Source organism: Patella vulgata, chromosome 7 (assembly GCF_932274485.2).
Source record: "Patella vulgata chromosome 7, xgPatVulg1.2, whole genome shotgun sequence".
Taxonomy (NCBI): Eukaryota; Metazoa; Mollusca; class Gastropoda; family Patellidae; genus Patella; species Patella vulgata.
Genome location: NC_065885.2, coordinates 48,196,466 through 48,216,776, shown reverse-complemented (window position 1 = coordinate 48,216,776; position 20,311 = coordinate 48,196,466). Strand labels below are relative to the sequence as shown.

General features: G+C 33.4%; 1 protein-coding gene across 1 annotated transcript in view; it reads left to right on the top strand.

Moving 5' to 3' along the window:
* The window catches only part of LOC126827683 (neuroglian), a 90,001-nt gene that overhangs the window by 22,687 nt on the left and 47,003 nt on the right, over nucleotides 1-20,311 (top strand). The window contains exon 2 of the mRNA XM_050557137.2: nucleotides 13,362-13,405. The gene's annotated coding sequence lies outside the window, so the exon portion shown is untranslated. The remainder of the gene's footprint in view (nucleotides 1-13,361; nucleotides 13,406-20,311) is intronic.

Here is a 20,311-nt window from a genome sequence, read left to right as displayed (position 1 = left end):
CTAATTTATGTCTTTTCTAAACACACCAGGCCAATGCAATTAAGCTGGCAATAGGCTCAGATCTAGGCCCATATCATTAAATAAAATATGATATTTTTTGCTAAAGCATCCCCCATGACCTTTACAATATCAGTAATCTTTATGGGCCTCTACCAGAGGGTGTATGCATTCTTAAAATCGTAGGCCAATGTAGCTTTCATGGGTAACAGAATGTGTGGTCAGAAAATCTATCATAACATCTTTGTGTTTCATTAGTAATTCCTCATTAAGTTTTAATACCGTATTTATATAATGAACACATTATAGAATCATTGTTCCAATCAAGTTTAATTGAAAACAGAAGCAAGGAATACTCTGTTTTATCCTTTATCTTTATAGCTTGTGGTTAAACATGTAGATTAGCTCGATCTTTGATCTTTCCTACTTCATTGATTACTTAACCGCTAATACTGCTCACCAAGCTATTGATTCCAGCAGAGATACATCTAATTTGATCACCACAGTTTCGTATTCAAGTATAGTATTAAAATAATTTAAAAGATGTCTCTATTTTAGTGTTTTTGAGATCAGAATTTAGGGTTTTGCCACAGAGAGCAAGCTGTTTTGGCATTGATGAATAGTGCGATTGCATGGTGAATTACCCTGTCTGTTCAAAACTTGTTCCATTTTAAGCACATACAATTATATTGTCAGTATTTTTTGTGTGGAAGCAAATATTTTCTATAGTTGAAAGAATCCCAGGTTCAGCTATGTAGTTGATTGGCAAAAAAGCTTAAAGCTAAGAACAAAAGTAGGTGTACAAAAACATGTATATTAGGATTTATTGTGGACTCTACTGCTGGAGAAACTTCACATTGTATGGAAGTATATAATTGAATTGTGAATTCAATTTATTGTGTGTCTGTCCTCTCCAGACTTCCTCTAGGTAAATTGTATAAATCATTTAAATATTGGGTAGAAAATGAGAAAATAAGTTTGAACTATAACAGTAAATACATGTGATAATGTACAATAGTTTTAAAATAAGCAAACTTGGAATTTATAATAAGATTTTATTACAGTTTATAGAATTTTTACTAGGATATAGCTGTTGAAGATCAGTTGTTTATGATGCTTGTTTTGAATTCCCCAATTACATAAAATTCAAGTCATAAATTCATGTGATTATAATGTAAACTGTATAATAGAATTCACCCAACAAAGCACACTAATCTCTAATAATAGAAATTGCACTGACAACTATTTAATAGAACAAAGGCGGAAAAGATGAATGACAGATAATATAAACCATTAATATATGATCAGAATTAGTTTAGGAACACAGAGTGAGGTGTCAAACTCAAAGGGTTAATAGTCGTTCTTGGGAATTGTCGACAATGACAATTTAATCTCATATCCTACAGAAGATACACCCAACACCAAATCAATATCACCAATCTGTCTGTCAACATACATGATACAAAATGAGCTTAAATGAAATGTCTGCACCAGATGGGCCTCCATGTACCCCAAATATGGGTTCCCTGCATGTACATTTAAAGCTCTTATAATCCCCAAAACAAAATTAAAACATAATTGTGTGCTTGTTTATAAAAAGATAGTATTGAAGTTGTTATTTTTTTGTATGTATCTTTCTTTTTATTTTTTTGTGAAACATTTCTTTGATTTTGCACCTACAAAGAGATGTACATAATCATAAAATCTGTTACATATAAAATATTCATTAATTATAGGTTTTGCTAGATTGCTACAAGTGACTTGACTTTTAAAGTAGGCAAAGAGCAGATGTTCTCGTCAGTATATTGGTAATAGCATCTGTCCTTACATAGCACTACTACACATGTACTTCAGCCATTTTGGCGAACCTTTAAAAAGAAACGGTCCTTGAGATCAATTAGTTTACAAGTCAGGTGCTAGTTATAGAAATCCAAAGAACAATCTCCCTTTAACTAACCAACATATTGTTGATGTGATAATAATGATTAGATGATATTTATATTAGTAATAAGAAAATGCTACTTGATACACACAAAGAATACCCTTAAGATTAGATACAGATTCGAAATGAGATATGGTGGAGGTTTAAGTGGGTGTAAATATAACCCCACTCAATATAGATTCTAATAATGAACATTAACAAAATCTTCTAATCAGAATCAAAATTCAGCAAAAGTTCATAGAATTTCTTCAACGGTTCAGTGATGTTGTGTATGTTTTCGTGAAATATTAGTATAATATGACCAATTTTTAGCTATACACGTTTTAAGTTTGCAAGACTTGTATCTGTAATGTCATTTTGCAGACAAAAGTGTAAGAATTTGCAGATTCATAAACAAAAGTTCTGTTTTGATGGTAATTTCTTAGTACATATTCAGAATTCAATTAGTTATTTCCACGATTGAAAAACAACTTGCATGTTATAGATCTATCTAAATCATTCGTCTTGATCGTCCAGTGCATTCATTTCTTTCATAGGCATTTTTGCATGCCTTTCTGTATATTTTTTTTTTTCATAACAAGCGGAAGATACATGGTGTGGACATCTACATTGTCATAATATTTTTCAGGAGTAAAAAGATAAAATAATATGAACTGGATTGGATGTAGAAAGTTAATTATATTTGATTAGATAAGAATTATTTTTATCGGACAAAATAACTGTTGGAAGATTATTTTTAGTTGAATTGATAAGCAACCAGTAGGAGTATAATCATGGTAATCATATTATTTAGTCATGAATAGAAATATCACTTAGAGCTTCACTGCTTTATTGATAGATCTGCTGACAGCTTCTTTAAAAACTCTTAATCAACTTAATATCACATGTATATCAGCACCCGCATATATAGTAATGGTAAAAAAAACTTGCGGAACAATTTTCTGACTGGTTGAACATTTTAATCATGGTAAGCTGATTGCTATAAGAACAACGACTATACTTACAAATTGCATCCAAGACATAGAAATTAAAAAGTGAAGAAGAAATTAATGGAAATAATGATATTATAATTAGTAAAAATTGTTGATGTGGAAAGTTGTAATAATTAAAACTAAAGCAAGTGGCAGGAATCTAGTTTAAAACAAGAATAACCATACTTCCAAAGTAATATAGATACTCAAAGAGTCGAAATACATTTAAATATGAACTTGAAAACTTGGTTTAATATTTAGCAAATTAAATTTTTCTAAAGTTGTAAACTTGGGACTTATCAAATGATACTTACATACTGTCAATCCTGAAAAGGACCTCTTTAAATTAAAAGTGACTTATTCTTATTTCATTAAATAACTTGCAATATTTTAATATTGCTTATCAGACGGGTCCCTTGATTTGCTTTGATACGGTAACCTGACCTGCATATGCCATGTAGAAAACGGCTCGCCTATCGATGGACAAATCAAGCAGACCCATATGCATTGTTGCTTCCATGCTAAATGAAACAAATGAAATTTTATCAGTCGAGTTTTTGTCTGCCACAGCAAATATTTGATAATACTAATTAAACGAAATCAACTAATATTCAAAAATAAACATGAACCTACATTTTTCAATGGAGTAAAAAAACACAGCGGAACGATTTACCCAATACCACCTCTATATCACCCAATACCACCTCTATATCACCACATACTACCCCATACTACAACATAATGATGCATAATAGACATAACACTTGATTTTTTTTCAAAAATAGAGAGTTATACCGCGGGAAATGTACTTCAAATGTGATGCCGTGTTTGGCTGTTCCATTTGCCTCCCTATATCACCCCAAACAAGCAAATAATAACCTGTGACACCAGAACACAATATGATACATATTATTAGTATTATTTATTATTTTTATATAGAATTTAATTTGCAAAATTATGTAGTCGCTGCAAAACAGATACACTATTCAAATATGTCTTAATATTCATAAAGCAGGAGACACACTAGGTGAATCAATGGCCCAAATCTTTTGTTCCAGGTAAATTATTTTACCTTGACTCCGAACTTGAACATTTGACACACTACATATTGATTAATGAACACAGCATTAGTTCAGATAATGAATATTCGAGTATAAGGCCACACAAATTTAATTATGAGAATTGCGTTACCCTCGACATATTTGTCAGGAGCAGCGGGCGGAAATAAAAATAAAAATAAAATTTGATCTTGGATGCAAAATATAGCTACCATGGCATCACAACAGTGTCGGGTGAATCCGATGAAATTTTCGGATGAAATTCGGAATCTCCATTGCAGGATTCCGAATTCCGGCCCACACCCAGCACACCCGGCCCAAAAAATCTATTATACCAGCCCATTCCAGACCCCAGTGATGGCATGGCGACCCGTTAAAGCCACTGGCCACATACAACATGATCATCATTGCTCCATGGCCGGTCCAATCACACCCCCACACCCCCCATGTAATGTTTTTTATACGAATTTGACAAAATTATTTTTTTCATTTTTTGTCCGACCGGCCCTGCAAGCACCTGGTGAGCTGTAGGCAAGTTGGCAACAGCAAGTACAAAATCTATTCTACAATTTGAATAAAAACTTAGAATAACTTAGGAATGTAAAACCAGCATTTGATGTGACGATCAGCTGTACAGGTACATTTAAACTCTGTCCTATCTGTAGTGTAGTAAAGTTTTCACCAGTATTTTTTATAGACTTGCAAAATTTCCCACACGTAACAGACACATGATAAAAAAAGATATCATTGTGAACAACTCATTAGAAATTGATGTGCTATAAAAACTCTGAACAATTCCTTGATTTTATTTCTATGCAGTGTTGAAAGCTATAAAACTAATGCAGCGAAGTACTCTTTATATGTGACATACATAAAAAGCAAAAACTAATGAACAGAATACGGCCATGGTTTTAACTTGCGAGAGAAAATAATTGAATGATTGGTCTAGCTTGTTGTTATACTTGTAGTTTATTTCTAGTGGATGATATATCTTTCCAGGTATTTATAGTGATACTCTATAACCTCTCCTGTTTTCATTATTAAAATAATTTTGTTTTGTCTAAGCATATATCTATGTAGACTAAAATCAATAATCTCGTGGTTGGAGGGTTATGTTTCACCTGGTAGCCTAGTTTTGTATCACCATATTGAGTCAACTGGCATGGTTTCAATTCCCCGGATGTACATGGCGAAGAGTAGGGTCGCCTGTCCAACCTCTTTGGTTTTTTTCTGGTACTACAGTTTCCTCCCACTGCTAAAAACCCTACGCGCAAGCAAATTATTGAATAAAATTAAACCATGTGTTAGTCCCGAAATGACCCAGTTTGTGTCGAGTGGATGTTAAACCCCTTTTCTGTCTTTCTCTCCATTGTATAATTTTTTTTTATTTAAAAGCTGACTATTGTCAGGTAGCTGCTGTCAGGTATCATCAATGGCGGTAGTTTCCAGTGAGATGAAAAGTGATGAATACGAAGGGAGTTTGTTGCGATCGGTCTCCGGTTGCTTGGTTAGCAGAATTATAAATTAAAAGGCATAGTTTCGTAGCTGGTAGTTCAAATCTTTCTTTGTAGATCGTGAATCACCAAAAACCTTAATTATCATATACAAATTTTAATCTTCTACATGTAAGAATAATTCACAGTTACAAGTTATAAATTGCATGAAAATGTGCCATCTTCTTTTTCAAGTCTTCGATTCCTATTTGTATGCAAAGTTCTCAATTAATTTTTTTAAAACTTGGTGAGATTGTTCACTGTGGCATAAGAAAGAATTCTGTTAGATATCAAAAGTTTAGGATCATAAATTTCAAATGCATTTTTCCTTTCACATTTTATGGTAGCTTGTACAACAAAATTAACAGAGATACTTTCAAATGTTAAAGAATTAATTTCAACTTCACTCTTTGATTGGATGCCCCAATGAAATGTGTATCCTGGCCCGTCACACCCTCTGCCCAGAGGTAGGAATAAGTTGCGGGACTCGAGTCTTGAGTCAAGTCCCAAGTTGCCGTTCCTTGAGTCCGTGTGGAGTCCCAAGTCGTTGACTTTAGTATCGAGTCAAGTCCCAAATCTTCACAAAGGCCGAGTCAGCAATTCATGGCCAATAAGGAAAGTTAGACTTATGCCTCGACTCGAGTCCTAAGCTCTTTCAAGTCGCGAGTCTTCACGACTGCCGAGTCTGAGTTATTCTTGAGTCACAATTTAGGTCATTGATCCAATTTAATTAAGTCGGACTCAAGTCAGAGTTGCGGGACTCGAGTTCTCACTTCTGCCCCCCTCCTTGCATGCCACTGATTGAATCAACACTGTCAATGTTGGGTGTAGTTTTATCCAACAAAACACTTCAAGAAGTGTATGGTGGATAAACATTTATATACGTCCACACATCAACAATTACTTGTTTTAGTGTAGAGTAGCCCATGTTTAGCATTAGGAACGAAATTTTTGTCAATTTGATGGTTCACGTCGAAACTTACATTTTATCTACCAGTTTTAACGGGTTGTACTTCTATAATTGTACTGATATCTGTCATCATGTATTATAAGGGTTTTCAGTGTGGCCTTTAATTCATAAGGTCTTGCATTGATTGAAGTGTTGTGGTTTCAATCCCAGGCTTGAACATGACAGAAGTTGGATCCCTGACTAAACTCATGGGTTTTCTCATGGGTATTGGCATTTTTTTTTAGATTATACATTCGAGCATGAAAATCAAATTATGTGATAATGGTTTTGTAACTGTCAAATGACTAGCAGTCTTTAGTCTTCAGCAGGAATTTAACTTGTATTGACAATATTTCAGCAATCTTAAAGATTCATACCTTTTTATGAATTGTGTACAACAAAATTGTTCCAAAAGGTTATCTTTTAATTTTATATTCAATTTGATTTAAAGGTATTCCAGGCTGTGTAATAATTGAGTTAAATATTATGTGAATAGTGTTTTTAAGGAAATGACTGATAGCATTAAAATGACAAAATCTTTTTAAATTGAATGATCAGTGTCCTAAACCAGCATTTAAAATCAAATCATTTATTTTATTTGAAAGTTATGATAAAATTTATATTGATCTTACCAAGAAATGTTGTTTGAGATTTTTTCCCCTGTGAAAGATAAAACCAAAAAATTACTTGCTAAAGCTTTTGTCAATCACTTTATTGTACACTTATTTAATTGTGAATACCAAACGTGACAGTGTGGCTCAGCACCATTGAGTAGAACAGTTCTAGGTGAGAGGCGCTATATAAATTCATTATTATTATTATTATTTTTGTTATTACATTAGTGGTTTTAAAGTACCTTTTACAACAAGCTTTTGATATAGACAACTGGAAAAAAAGAAACATTGCCTTGTCCACAAAGGTATTAGAATATGTTTTTAATTTGATTTGAATGACAATTTACAGATGTGTACATAAACCCCCCAATTTTTACACTTTTTCATTGTGATATATACATAAGACTAGCATTACAGTGTGATCAGATGTTCCAACTGATGACTCAAAGATCATGCAATTTTCACATCATATCCTACTTGATGACCTTCATGCCATGCTATTTTCTCATGTTATCCTATCTGATCATGATCTTCATATCTAATGTCATGCAATGTTCTAATGATATCCTAGCATGACATCCTATCTGATGACCTTCATATGATGCTATATTCTCATGAGATCATATCTGATAACCTTTTTGTTGAATGTTATGCTATATCTCATTATTTGAGGACGTGTATGTCATGCTATGTTCTCATCATATCCTATCTGATGGCCTTGATGTCTAATGTCATGCAATATTCGCATCACATCCTATCTGATGACCATCGTTTCTAATTTCATGCTATACATGTATCTCATTATATCCTATTTGAGGACCTTTATGCCAGCTATGTTCTTATCATATCCTATCTGATGACCTTCATAATATCTAATGTGGGAGCTTGGGTGGTCGAATCATAAAGTCTGTCATTAAGTCAAGTGGTGTGGTTTAGATTCTCTTATTGTACGTAACAAGAAGTAGGGTCATCTGTCCAACCTCCTGGGTTTTCTCCGGTTTCCTCCCACTGCTAAAGACCCCTATGTTCAAGCAAATTACTGAAATAAATTTAACCATATGTTAGTCCCGAAATGCTGTCATGCTGTATTCATATTACATCCTATTTGACAAAGCGTTCGCTTGTACGTAGGAGTAGGGTTGCGTACTCTGGGTTTACTCTGGGTACTCCGGTTTCCCCCAATGTGCAAGTGAATTATTGAAATAAAATTGAACCGTATGTTAGTCCCAAAATGATCTTGTTTATGTTGAATGGAATTAAACCCCATTTCTCTATCTCTCTATTTAATGAACTTCAGATCTTAACGACATGCTATATTGGACGTATTATGTCGTCACCTTGTTCAACCTCGTGGGTTTACTCCGAATGCTCTGAATTCCCCCACTGCTAAAGAACCCTAGGTGTAAGTGAATTATTGTAATAAAATTGGACTGTATGTGTTAGTCCAGAAATGATGTAGTTTGTGTCAAGTGGATGTTAAACCCCATCTACTTCTTTCCGTTCCGGAGTTATCCCCCCTAGTGAACATGATGGAGGCTACACTTTTTTAACGGTTGTAAGCATTGGGATCATAAGAAGATGAACCCTATCATTTTTCAGCTTTCCATGACTTTCTGTTCCAGAGTTATCCCCACCTTTGGAGCAAACCTTGTAAATGCGATAGAGGCTACATTTTTTAACGAAATAGTTTCCAAATTTGGTTGTAAGCATTGGGATCATGAGAGGATGAAGCCTATCTATTTTCTGCTCTACATGACTTTTCGTTCTGGTGTTATCCCCCCACCCCATTTGCTGCAAACCTTGTAAACACGATAAAGACTACATTTTTTCAAATTTGGTTGCAAGTATTGTGATCATGAGAGGATGAACACTATCAATTTTCCGCTTTCAACAACTTTATGCCCCCCTTTTCCAAAAAACCTTGTGAATGCGATAAAGGCTATAGTTTTTAATGGATCTTTTTTTATATTTGGGTTGAAGCATTGCTGTCATCGATCTCTATCGATATTCTTAATCCACAGCCTTTCCTTCCCTTTGCCGAAAAACTATGTGACTGTGATAGATGCTATACATTTTAACAGATTTTTTTTCAAATTTGGTTGGAAGCAATGGTTTCATAAGAGGATGAACCTTAGAGATTATATTTCTTCAAGGATCCTAAATCCTTATCATATTTACTCAACAGCCAAGTTTTCCTTTCGGATAATTTGCAATTGAGACAAACCTGCTTGGCCGGCGTATTCTACGCTTTGCGTGGCTATCTTTAAGTGGTAAAATTAAAAGTAGTTAGAAAAAATGTAACAATTTATTAATAATCTGCTGTAATCCTAACTTCTTAGGCCTCCTCTCCCATCGGTCATCTCCCATTTTTGAAGAGGGAGTTGTAACCCTGTTTGTCACACATAAAATATCAATTGATGATATGGGATGAATGAGGCAAATAGAACGTAAAAATTCTAAAAAAAATAGTAAAGATTATTTGAAAGCAGCTTATTCGGGTTACAGGAATTTATTGTATATTGATATTAAAAATGGATTAACCATATATTAGTGATGGTATGATATCATTTTAAAATGTATGAAGCTCATTATTCCCCTCTATTTCAACACTATCATATTTCACATATGAAATATACGCCATGGTATGTAAATAGTATATAATTTGATATGATACTAATTGTATTTAATTTCCGTTTGATTCGATAATATTAGCCGATTTAGAATGTCGCCTCTGTACATGAATGATGAGTAGCTGGCAGAGAATAGCCTAAAGCTTACATTTAAATTGTTGTGCCATATTGAGTAGCGGCACACTGATATCTTTGCTCAAGGTCATTTTTTTGGTTAATAAAACAATTATCTTACAAAATTCTCCAAAGCCATTGACTTTTAGTTTTTTCCAGTTATGAATATTATCAGTTTGATGAGAGAAGCAATCAATTAACATGATAGAAGATATTAGGGGCTATATATGTTATTGTTATTATAGTATATTGTATAAACAAATATATATCTACGTAGTCTTTTGCATTACTTATTTTATTGATAAGTAAATAGTTTGAGCTTGGTTAACTTTGTACAAACCTTCACCAGACATTTATCATTAACTTATGAATTATAAATGTGTGCAAGAACCGTGTAGGTTTTTTGTCATTTAATTATATTGATGGTTGTTTATAAAAATCTGGTTGAAGTTACAAGAAATCTATCATGTATATTATCACTGTTCAGTTTTTTGACAAAGAATGTTATCTATACTAATATTTGTGACTTTCGTTTGTCTGTTCAGGGTTGGCGGCTTCACAAGGGCCGTCCCGTGGCTGTAATTTGGTGTATAGGGGTAGCTCGGACCAGGGAGTAACGTAGGCTAGGTGGCGTTGACCTACCTCTTCCGGTTTCAGAGTTAAAGGTATTTTCTATTTTTGAGTTTTATTGCATGACAGAAAGAGATAAGCAAGACATGTTTCTTCAAAACAAACCAAATAATCAAATTAAACACTTAGATCATTTTAAGACAAATGATTAGATTTGCATTAATATGAATTTTTTTAATTTCATTATCTGGTTTTATTGCTCGCAAGGTTTCAAAGCTCTATCAAGATCTGATCAAAATAGAGAGTCATATGAGGTATTCTAGAAAAAGAGAGCACATTCATTTCATTTCATTTCTTGGAAAGAGAAAAAAAAAAACCAATGTCGTTACATTTTATGATTTATCGTTCCCTGAAGTTCAAAAGATATAAAACTCTGAAGCAGTCACAATGTAGAAAAATTACAATGTTTAGTGATAAATTATATAGAACAGTGTAGTCTTGAAAGAAAGTTCAATATCAATTTCTATAAACTATAGGTTATATTTGATGTTATAAGGTGGCCATCTTGGTAAAAACAATAAATTGAAGAGACTGTTGTTAGTTGGTAGTCATGTTGAACTGGTTTTTGTGTAAAGTCATGAAAACCATCTTCAAGATCACTAAAGTGCTCATAATTGTTTGGTATCTGTAGAACTATTGTATGGAGAAACTCTACATCCGCTAACCATCACGACTATGTAACCAGTTAGTTAAGATTGGTTTAGTTACTATGGTATATTGTACATATTTCATGGTTTGAAATTGATGAAGTTGTATTATTTATTATATTGTTTGAATATTTTAAAAGGTAATTTTTTAAAACCTGGCGCACACTATGCGACACCTTAAGCGACGAGTTTGGGGACAAATATCACCGCAACATAAGTGAGAACACTACACAATGACTTTTGCGATCACAAAAAAACCCTGTTACGTCATGTGACACCTCTAAATGCATTTTAGTCGTCATTGCGTTGAATACATGATGATGAGGCAGCGGCTTTGCCGTCTAAGTACAACGCCGGTCGAGTGCTGTGTGTTTATAGTATTCCAAGTTACGATCTCAAATTGGGCGACTCTGGTATGTATAGAAAACAGGCTACGTGAGGATGAGTCCAGAAATATTCCAGAGTATCCTAAATATAATTAATCCTCTCATTACGAAACAACCAACCAAGGTGGGACAACCAATAAGCCCAGGAGAGTGATTTACTGTCAACCTCCGTTTTCTCGCTACAGTTGCTTGGTAAAAAACGCCCATTATAGTTACCATCTACGAATCCTAGGACTATATTATTATTGAGAACATTGCTATACAAACAGAGCAATCCACTGGGCCTACCATGTATACGACAGCTCACACATTTAATTAATGCCAGAATTGAAAACTTAATTTTAATTAGTTAGTTAGACCTAAATTAGGTTACCCGAGCCACTTATATATACATGCAACAGAAAAAAATTCTGAGAAACCTTGTGTGTGGTTATGTCACATGAAAGGAATAACCAAAAATGATTGGCTTAATAGGTGAATTTATTTCCTTGATTTTCGCTAAACTTGTCGCCAAGGTGAGCACATTACACGATTTGTTCCCGACGAAGCGACGACTTGGGCGACCGAGTGTGCACACTAGGTGAGTTTTTGATTTTTCATCGTCTGCGACCGAAATCGCCAATGTCGTCGCGTAGTGTGCACCAGGCTTAACACTCTTCGCCACTTATTGATGTGAATCTTCAGCCCATATTTACTGACAGTTGGCATCTACTTTTATAAAAAAAAAATTATTATCAATTAACATATCTGAATGCAAGAGATTTTTGGAATGGTTTGTGTTTCTTTCTATTTTGTATTTAAGGGTTATTTCTAATTAACACAAGAACATTTATATTTTTGAAGTTCATACTAGAAGAGTAATCAATACAGTTTAACATGTAAAGTCTGAGTGGAATACAGTGTTCTTACATCTGCTTCCAAGAGCTTGACTTGAACGCAGAGAATTGAGCAAATTGAACTTTCCTTATTTCACACAAAAAGTGATGAAAAATGGGAAGACTTTTTTCACTAGAAATTGTCAAACATTATTAAAGACTATCAGTTATAATCAATATATTTAATTACATATATTGGATATTGACAGTTTTAACTTGTGATATATGATGTTTGATTTATAGATTTTTATAATTACTCACTTCTCTTCCTTTCATCTTTAAGTTTTTATTATTTTTAATCAACCTACAACTTGCTATGAAATTTGATAAAATGCATGTTATAGATTTTATGGGATATTTGAGTATCTGAAATTCAGTGATTTATAGAAAATCAGCTATATGTCAAAACTGAAAAGCACATGTGGACTTTCCTTATTGGTCAAACACTTGGGAGGTTCTAGAATTAAATTTGAGAAATCTTAAAATTCTATGCCTTGAGCCATTTATTTGAAGGATGATTTTGACATACACTTTTTGGAGGAATCTACTAATAACCAAAAGCTAGGGTTTAGAATCCGTTTAATCTCAAGGGGTGATGTGTATATATAGTTTTAGAATATAGGTGGACAGATTCTGTTAATCAGGATTAGAATCTGTTTTTAACTTGTAGTAATATAAACTTTATGAATAAATTTTTATCTTAATATGCCCTGCCCTCTTCTTATGGACAGTTTGTTTGTGAAAGGAATCAACTGTTCATGGCCGCAACTTGGTGAAGCCTGCTAGGAACTACAGTTTATGAGTGTTGCTAATATTATCGAACTAAGAAAATTAATACATATACATTGGTGCTAAATTTGAAGATTATGGTTTATTAGAACAATAGAATGATAATGATAATCCCATGATTATCCTATGATTGTATTTACCGGGTGACCAGGTTACAAATCATGGATAGTAGATAATTATGTAGATTAAATCTGGGTAGATAGATAAAGATCATGAATGATATTATGTCTTTTGAATTGAACCACTGATATGTTTTATACTTGTAGTTGATGATGTTACTAATGGAGCCATCTATAGTGCTTGAGTTTATGTAAGTACATTTATGCATTACTCAAATAGTGATAAATATTATATGAAATAGTGATATATAGAAATGTGTAAATAGTGATATATATTATATAAATGGGTAAATAGTGATGTATATTATAGAAATGGGTAAATAGTGATATATATTATAGAAATGGGTAAATATATCTGGCATCAAATAGAAAACAAGTATTTGTACTTATAGAAAAGTTTCAATATCTCTAGTGTAGGCCTATTTTAAACTGGGGAATATACAGCCTGTATGACATAATTTCCCTACATTTAAATTTACAATTCGCTGAATATTGCTGCCATTTCCTTTCAATTTTATCTCATACTATTTGACAATCTTTGACATATCACGATTTTGAATATTTTTAATCACATTTCATCAGGACAGTGGTGGAAATAGCTCTCTATTTACTGACCCTTCACACAAGGTTCTATACGTCTGCTAAACACTTCCAAGTATTTCTGATTTACTTGTCTGTTATTCGTCAATGTCCTAATTTCATCCATTATTGGCAACCCTGACTTTTTTTTAATAACATGCTCAAAAACGTCTGTCAACACAAACTGTCTGGAAAGATCATGTTTTAAGGAAAAACTTTGAATTCTATGAATCTGATCTTATTGACCACAGCTTTTGGAAAGTAACATCCAGTAATTTGCTATTAAGTCTTCAGTTGGTGTGTAAGACAGTGTTCAAAATCTATAGAAGGAAAGCTTTTAGTTGTTTATATTTGTGAAGCAGTGTATAACATTATAACAACTTAACCCAAGATTAAGAGTTGACTTTAGATTGCCCAAGTTCTGATATAGATATGATATTATTAATTGTTTTCATTGTTTACTAACAATATAGAAATAATACACAATATTTTGCCTTATTCTGTTAAAATCTGATTTCTGTAAAACAAGAAATGAATGCCATATCACCATTGCCATTTATTTCAACACCACTTCTGTTTTGTAACATAAAACAAAGTATATGGTGTTGTTATCCTGCCTGTCAAACATATCACCTCTCAAAACAATAGATTAAACAGTGATTCAACATATATAGATGTCAGTATCTCTAGTGGTGTAACGCATACATGTGAAATCACAAGATCGGTCATTAAGGCAAGATGAATGGTAGGGTCACCTCGTGGGTTTTCTCTGGATCTTCCAATTTCCTCCCACTGCTAAAGACCTGTACGCGCAAGCGAATTATTGAAATAAAATTGAACCATATGACTTAGTTTGTGTCGAGTGAATGTTAAACCCCATCTCTGCCCCTCTCTCTCTCTCACACACACACATATGAATGTTTTGTTTTAATGTACTAATCTTCCTATTATTTATATCATACATAGCCCTACAAGATCCTTTATTTAAAAATGTTGGTTAATTATCCTCTTGATGTAAATTGTTTAAAAACCCTTCAGCTGCCCCCAAAAAATGGATAGTGTAAAATGTATCTTTTGGAATATATTTTACTAAGAATCACTGAATCATTATATAGGTTTATTATTCAAGTGGTCTATTAAAAGTAATATGTTTTGATTTGATACATGAACAGAAAAAAAAGAAAGGACAAATAAATAGTGTACATGATGTTTATAATAGGTGAATTTAACCTGCGCTTTATATTCACTGTTAAGAGTGTAAACACTATGATTAGAGTGGTACAGACAACAATTATTGTCTCACGCACACACAGAAATACAGTATCCTATAGATTGGACAATAACATCATTTAACACACCATTGATTTTTAACCTATTATTATGTCTTTAGGATTAGTCCAAATCCCCATATTGTACAATACTGTACTGGAGTACATATTATATGAAAATTCCATGACCTTTTTGCAGTATAGATTAAAAACTGGTGTCAGATCTGATTCGGATTGATTGAAAGTTAAATCTGGGGATTTAATAATGGTGAGCCAACTTTGAGAGTTAATAGTCTTATAATGAGGTGGACGGGTTAATGCAAGAAACCAAATTACTTTTATCACCTCACCCTGGCCCTTATGTCAGAGATTTCCTGTATGAGTTAGGTAGTGCAGGCAAATATACGTGATGTCAGGACATACGGCAGGAGTGATGGCTTTAAAATAGTTGGAAATTGGAAATAAAGCCAGCGCTGGATTTGTCACGAATTGATTATCGTCTTTTAGTGAACAGAAATGACTTTCTAAAGAAGCTAAGAATTGACCAGAACATTCGATTAGAAGGTAGGGTTTCATTTGAAGTAGTATTTATTCAGGAAAACTGGAAAAGGGTTGTCAGTAAGATGTGTCTGGTTTCAATCGCTGTCACTTCTCATTAACATGTTATTCACAGGCCATTTTATTTAATTTACTTACAGTAGTATAGCAAAATATGTTAGCTACAAATTGAATGTGGAAAAGAACTTTTCATCTATGTGCACTTCCCAAATAAATTAGAAGTGATAATATGTGTTCTGTCTCATGCTGAAAACATGTTAATATAATGTAGCAAATCATGCCAGAGTTATGATTCTTTTGAAAGAGACCATTTTTTTCTGGAAGAATGGAAAAAAACTATAAAAAACCCCCAACTATTTCTGGGGAGTCAATTAAATGACTGTCCATTGAAATGTCTGCATATTTAGAGAAATAGTAAATGGCAATGCTTCATAAAATGATTCCATTTCACATCTTGCATTATAGTTTTAGAATAGATGGCACCAGTAGTCTCTGAATCTGAAATAATTATACGTTTTGTGGAAGAAACTGTTTCTTCCAAGAGGAAAATACTAGGAAATATCTGGAAATAAATGTGAAGGACCACACATAATCTTGATTTTGTCCGAAGTAAATTACCAGAACCAAATAGATTCAGACTAAAATTTGGGTTAACACTAACAAGAATGGAATTTTTATATAGTAGACAAAATAGATTTCGTCTATTGATAGTGGTACAAAGAATTTGCATGGAAAAAACAAATCCTTTAACTTTGATTAAATGTGGGTTTGGGTGGCGAATAGTTTAACATGTGGGCGTTAGATCACTTACTCTGTCATTGATTCAAGTGGCCTGGTTTCGATTCCCAGCTTGTACATGACAAGGATTAGGGGTCACCTGTCCAACCTTGTGCGTTTTCTCTGAGTACTCCGGTTTCCTCCAACAGCTAAAGACCCCTACGCACAAATGAATTACTGAAATAAACTGAACCATGTGTTAGTCCTGAAATGACCTAGTTTGTGTTGAGTGGGATATTACTGGCCATTTCTCATTCTCTCTTTAACTTTGATTAAGAAAAAGTGTTCACATTGAGATTTTATCTGAATCGTAAGATCACAAATCATATTATTTACCTAAAATGTAACCTGTCACATATAATGGTTGACAACTGAAAAGTAAAAGATTTATCTATTTTATTTTCTTTTGACAAATTGAATTATTATTAGACATCAGAGTTATTAGAGTTTGTGTTAGGCATCATTTTCAGTGGCCATATTCTAACAATTGTGTGATCATTTTTGTTGACCTTTCCGGGAAAACATTTCTTTATATATATAAGGACATAATATATTCCCTTGCCATTTATCTAGTGGATTTGTAAAAATGCTGGATATACATAATGTTACGATATACAGTATAAACAGACGCTTGTTGACATAATGGATCAATCAAAGTTCTAGTATGTGAGAGCACATTAACCAAACTCGGCTTACTAATGCTATCATTACTTAATTTTTTGTCAATTTGAAAATGAAATCTAAATGGTTGCTTCTCTTTTATATTGACTTTGTTGAGTCTTTTGTTTTACAATTTATCACCAATTGTAATAAAACTTATTTGTACTGTGGAAAAAAGTATATTGTGATGTCTTTCATTAAAGGGAAGTTTTGTAAGCTATAATGATGACAAAGGGAGAATATCTTACCTACTCTAGATCTTGACTATATATACAATTATAATTTTAGTAGAAGCATGCTGTTGACAGGTAGCCATCAGTAGTTGATATAATACTTTACTGGATTGATTGGCTAATCATATGCGATCTCTTTAGTCTATTCTTTCACCTGCACATGCATTACTGCTAAGCACCAGATTTGAGGCTACAAATTTGCAACACTTGAGACCAAAAGTAAAGTTTAATTTGTCTACATTATGAGCAACAGGTTGTTTCTTAACATTTTGCTATAGTCTTAAGGTACTATAACATTATTTTACATTATTTTAGACGTAAAGGATTCTTTTGATTTGCATGTCCTGAAACTTTTTGTTGGAAATTGTACTCTAGTACAGTGGACTCTGTCAAATCTGACATCTTACGGGATAGTTACAATATGTCGGAAGTATTATTGTAACTTCAAACCGAAAGTATTAAAGTGTTATTATAATGTAGCTTCGAATCCCCAGAATCTTGTCTACCATCGCATCGTCCTTAACCTGGGCGAATGTTTTTATTTCTTTTAGCATGCGTAGACATTTTGAATAGATCAAGTCTGTTGTTTATTTATCATCTTCATCGTCTCCGTCTTCAGTTGATTGCACACTTGTCTTTGCTGTCATATGTTCATTGATAATCTGTCGTTCTATGCCCAGGTCGTCATCATACAGTTTGGAGAGATCCGTAGGGTGAACAAACTTAGGTATTCGGGTTCAATCGACTTGCACAACGAATGTTTCCAACAGGTGCTAGGAATATATTTAGGACTGTGAATTTGTGGGAAAATTCGTGGGTATTCTTGAGTATTTGTCACAACTGTCTTACAAGAGATTAAAAAATTATCAAAGTAATCAACAAAGACCTACGCGAGCGAGTTTTAATCTCACCACCGATTGAAGGCCAGATTATACAATGTTGATTCAATGGAAATCGTGTGACAGGACGGCTGATTGATGTTCTTATTCAGAATATTCAGAATACAGATTACTCAAAGCTTTTTTAGCTGAAGTAATAAGGGAATAAATCGGGACATGAAAATGTTGGATTTCACAAGATGTCGTAGTATTCAGATGTAGGATGTGACAGAGTCCACTGTATATATACCTTAAAAGTATCAAAAATGTATGACCAACTTCGGGCACATTTTTTGCAATAGCAGCCTTCTGTGACCTAATACGCCTATGACTAATATCTAACATACAAAACTGTCTGTCCCTCCATTGTAATGCACATATTATAAGTATAGAAAAATTTGCATATTAATCATGTGTTCCATTATGCTCAAAAGCTGCTTACTCGTAAGCTGAAGTAATGTATCAGAAATTGGTGGTTGATTTGACATAAATCATAAAATGTGATCTGTACAAGGTACATAATACTGGTATAAATGATGTACATGTATTTAATATATGACACTTTCTACCATCATTGATTGATGACAACCATTTGTCATTCAATAGATAACAAGTACAAATGTCAATTTGTCTATAAACTCTTGATTGTTGTCACTTTGAACTGCTTATAACAAAGCTTTCAACCAATTGAATTGATTTTTCTTATGTCCACTATTTTATGTACTATGTATATAAAGAATTGTTCTTGATATTTATGAATTATCCTTATTCTAAATTTTGATAGGCAGTACCTCGCCTGGCGGAATACAATTCATATGGGGAGGGGGGGGGGGGCGGCAGGGGCTTTCGGTGTAGCTATCCAAAATGGGTCTCCGTCTTCCTGTCTCCGGGACAAATTTGCAAAAAAAAATTATTATCCTGAAGGAAATTTGTGTAATAGTATTTAGGGTCAAAATTTGTAGGATTTATCTCTTTCTGAAAATTAATTATTTAAAAATGTTTGAACCGCAATTATGGTCCAAATGACAGATTTATTTTGTTTAAGTGATGGATAATGGCCGAAGACTGTCCATTATGTAAATAGAAAGAACAACTGAGGGGCGTTAGCCCCAAAGTTTTTCTTTGTGTGTACATAATGGACAGTCTGAGGCTATTATCAAACTTAAAACATAGCACCATAGAGATACAAATAATGGATAGTTTTCTAAAACAACAAGCCATAAAATAATGGATATATTCTTAAAACAACATGCACATGCTCATGAATGCATGTGACAAAACACTCCAGTCATACAATGCAAGCATACACAGACAGTCCAAAATATTCTACATGAAGACGACATGTTTACAACACAGTCGAAAACAAATATTAATAATGAGAATATATGTGATAAGCATTTGGATACTGATTACATTGGTAATGTACTCGATATGGAAGAGAATAGCCGTAAAAATTGTGATGTTCTTGATATGGGGGATAATAGCCGTCAAAGTTGTGATGGAAAGGCTGCTCACGAGAATGATTTAGATATTGATAATTTTCTTAATACTGTGGTTAATATGGAGGGTACTAGCCGTCCCAATTTTGATTTAAAATTTAATATATACTCTGATATAAGTGACAGTGACACAGTATCAAAGGCACAAACCAATTCACGAAATTCAAACTCAACTGTCATTATGGTGTAACGGTGATATATTTGAACGTTTTTTTTTATAATCGGATAAAAATTATGACCTGCATAGTTCCACAGGCTCAAAACACGTTTTTTTGTTCAATCCGGGGCCATAATCCAGGAAGTTACGGTCCGATATGTGCCAATATTGCAAGGAATCGAGATCTTTGGGTTATAAATACACATGTTCAGTTTCATCAAAATGGGCTAATAATTGTGACCTCTAGAGTGTACATTCAGGGGTTATAATCCATGAAGTTACGGTCTCATACAAGCCAATATCGAAAGGAAACGAGATGTTTGGGATATAAACCTATATTTCAAGTTATGACCTGTAGAGTGTCCACAAAGAAGGTGTGAAAATGTGGGCGTATAGAAACGTATCACCGATCTAGTGCCGAACGTACTATTAAACGGAGAAGTGACATATAACGGACGGATTTAAGTGGAATTCTTTATGTAGACAAA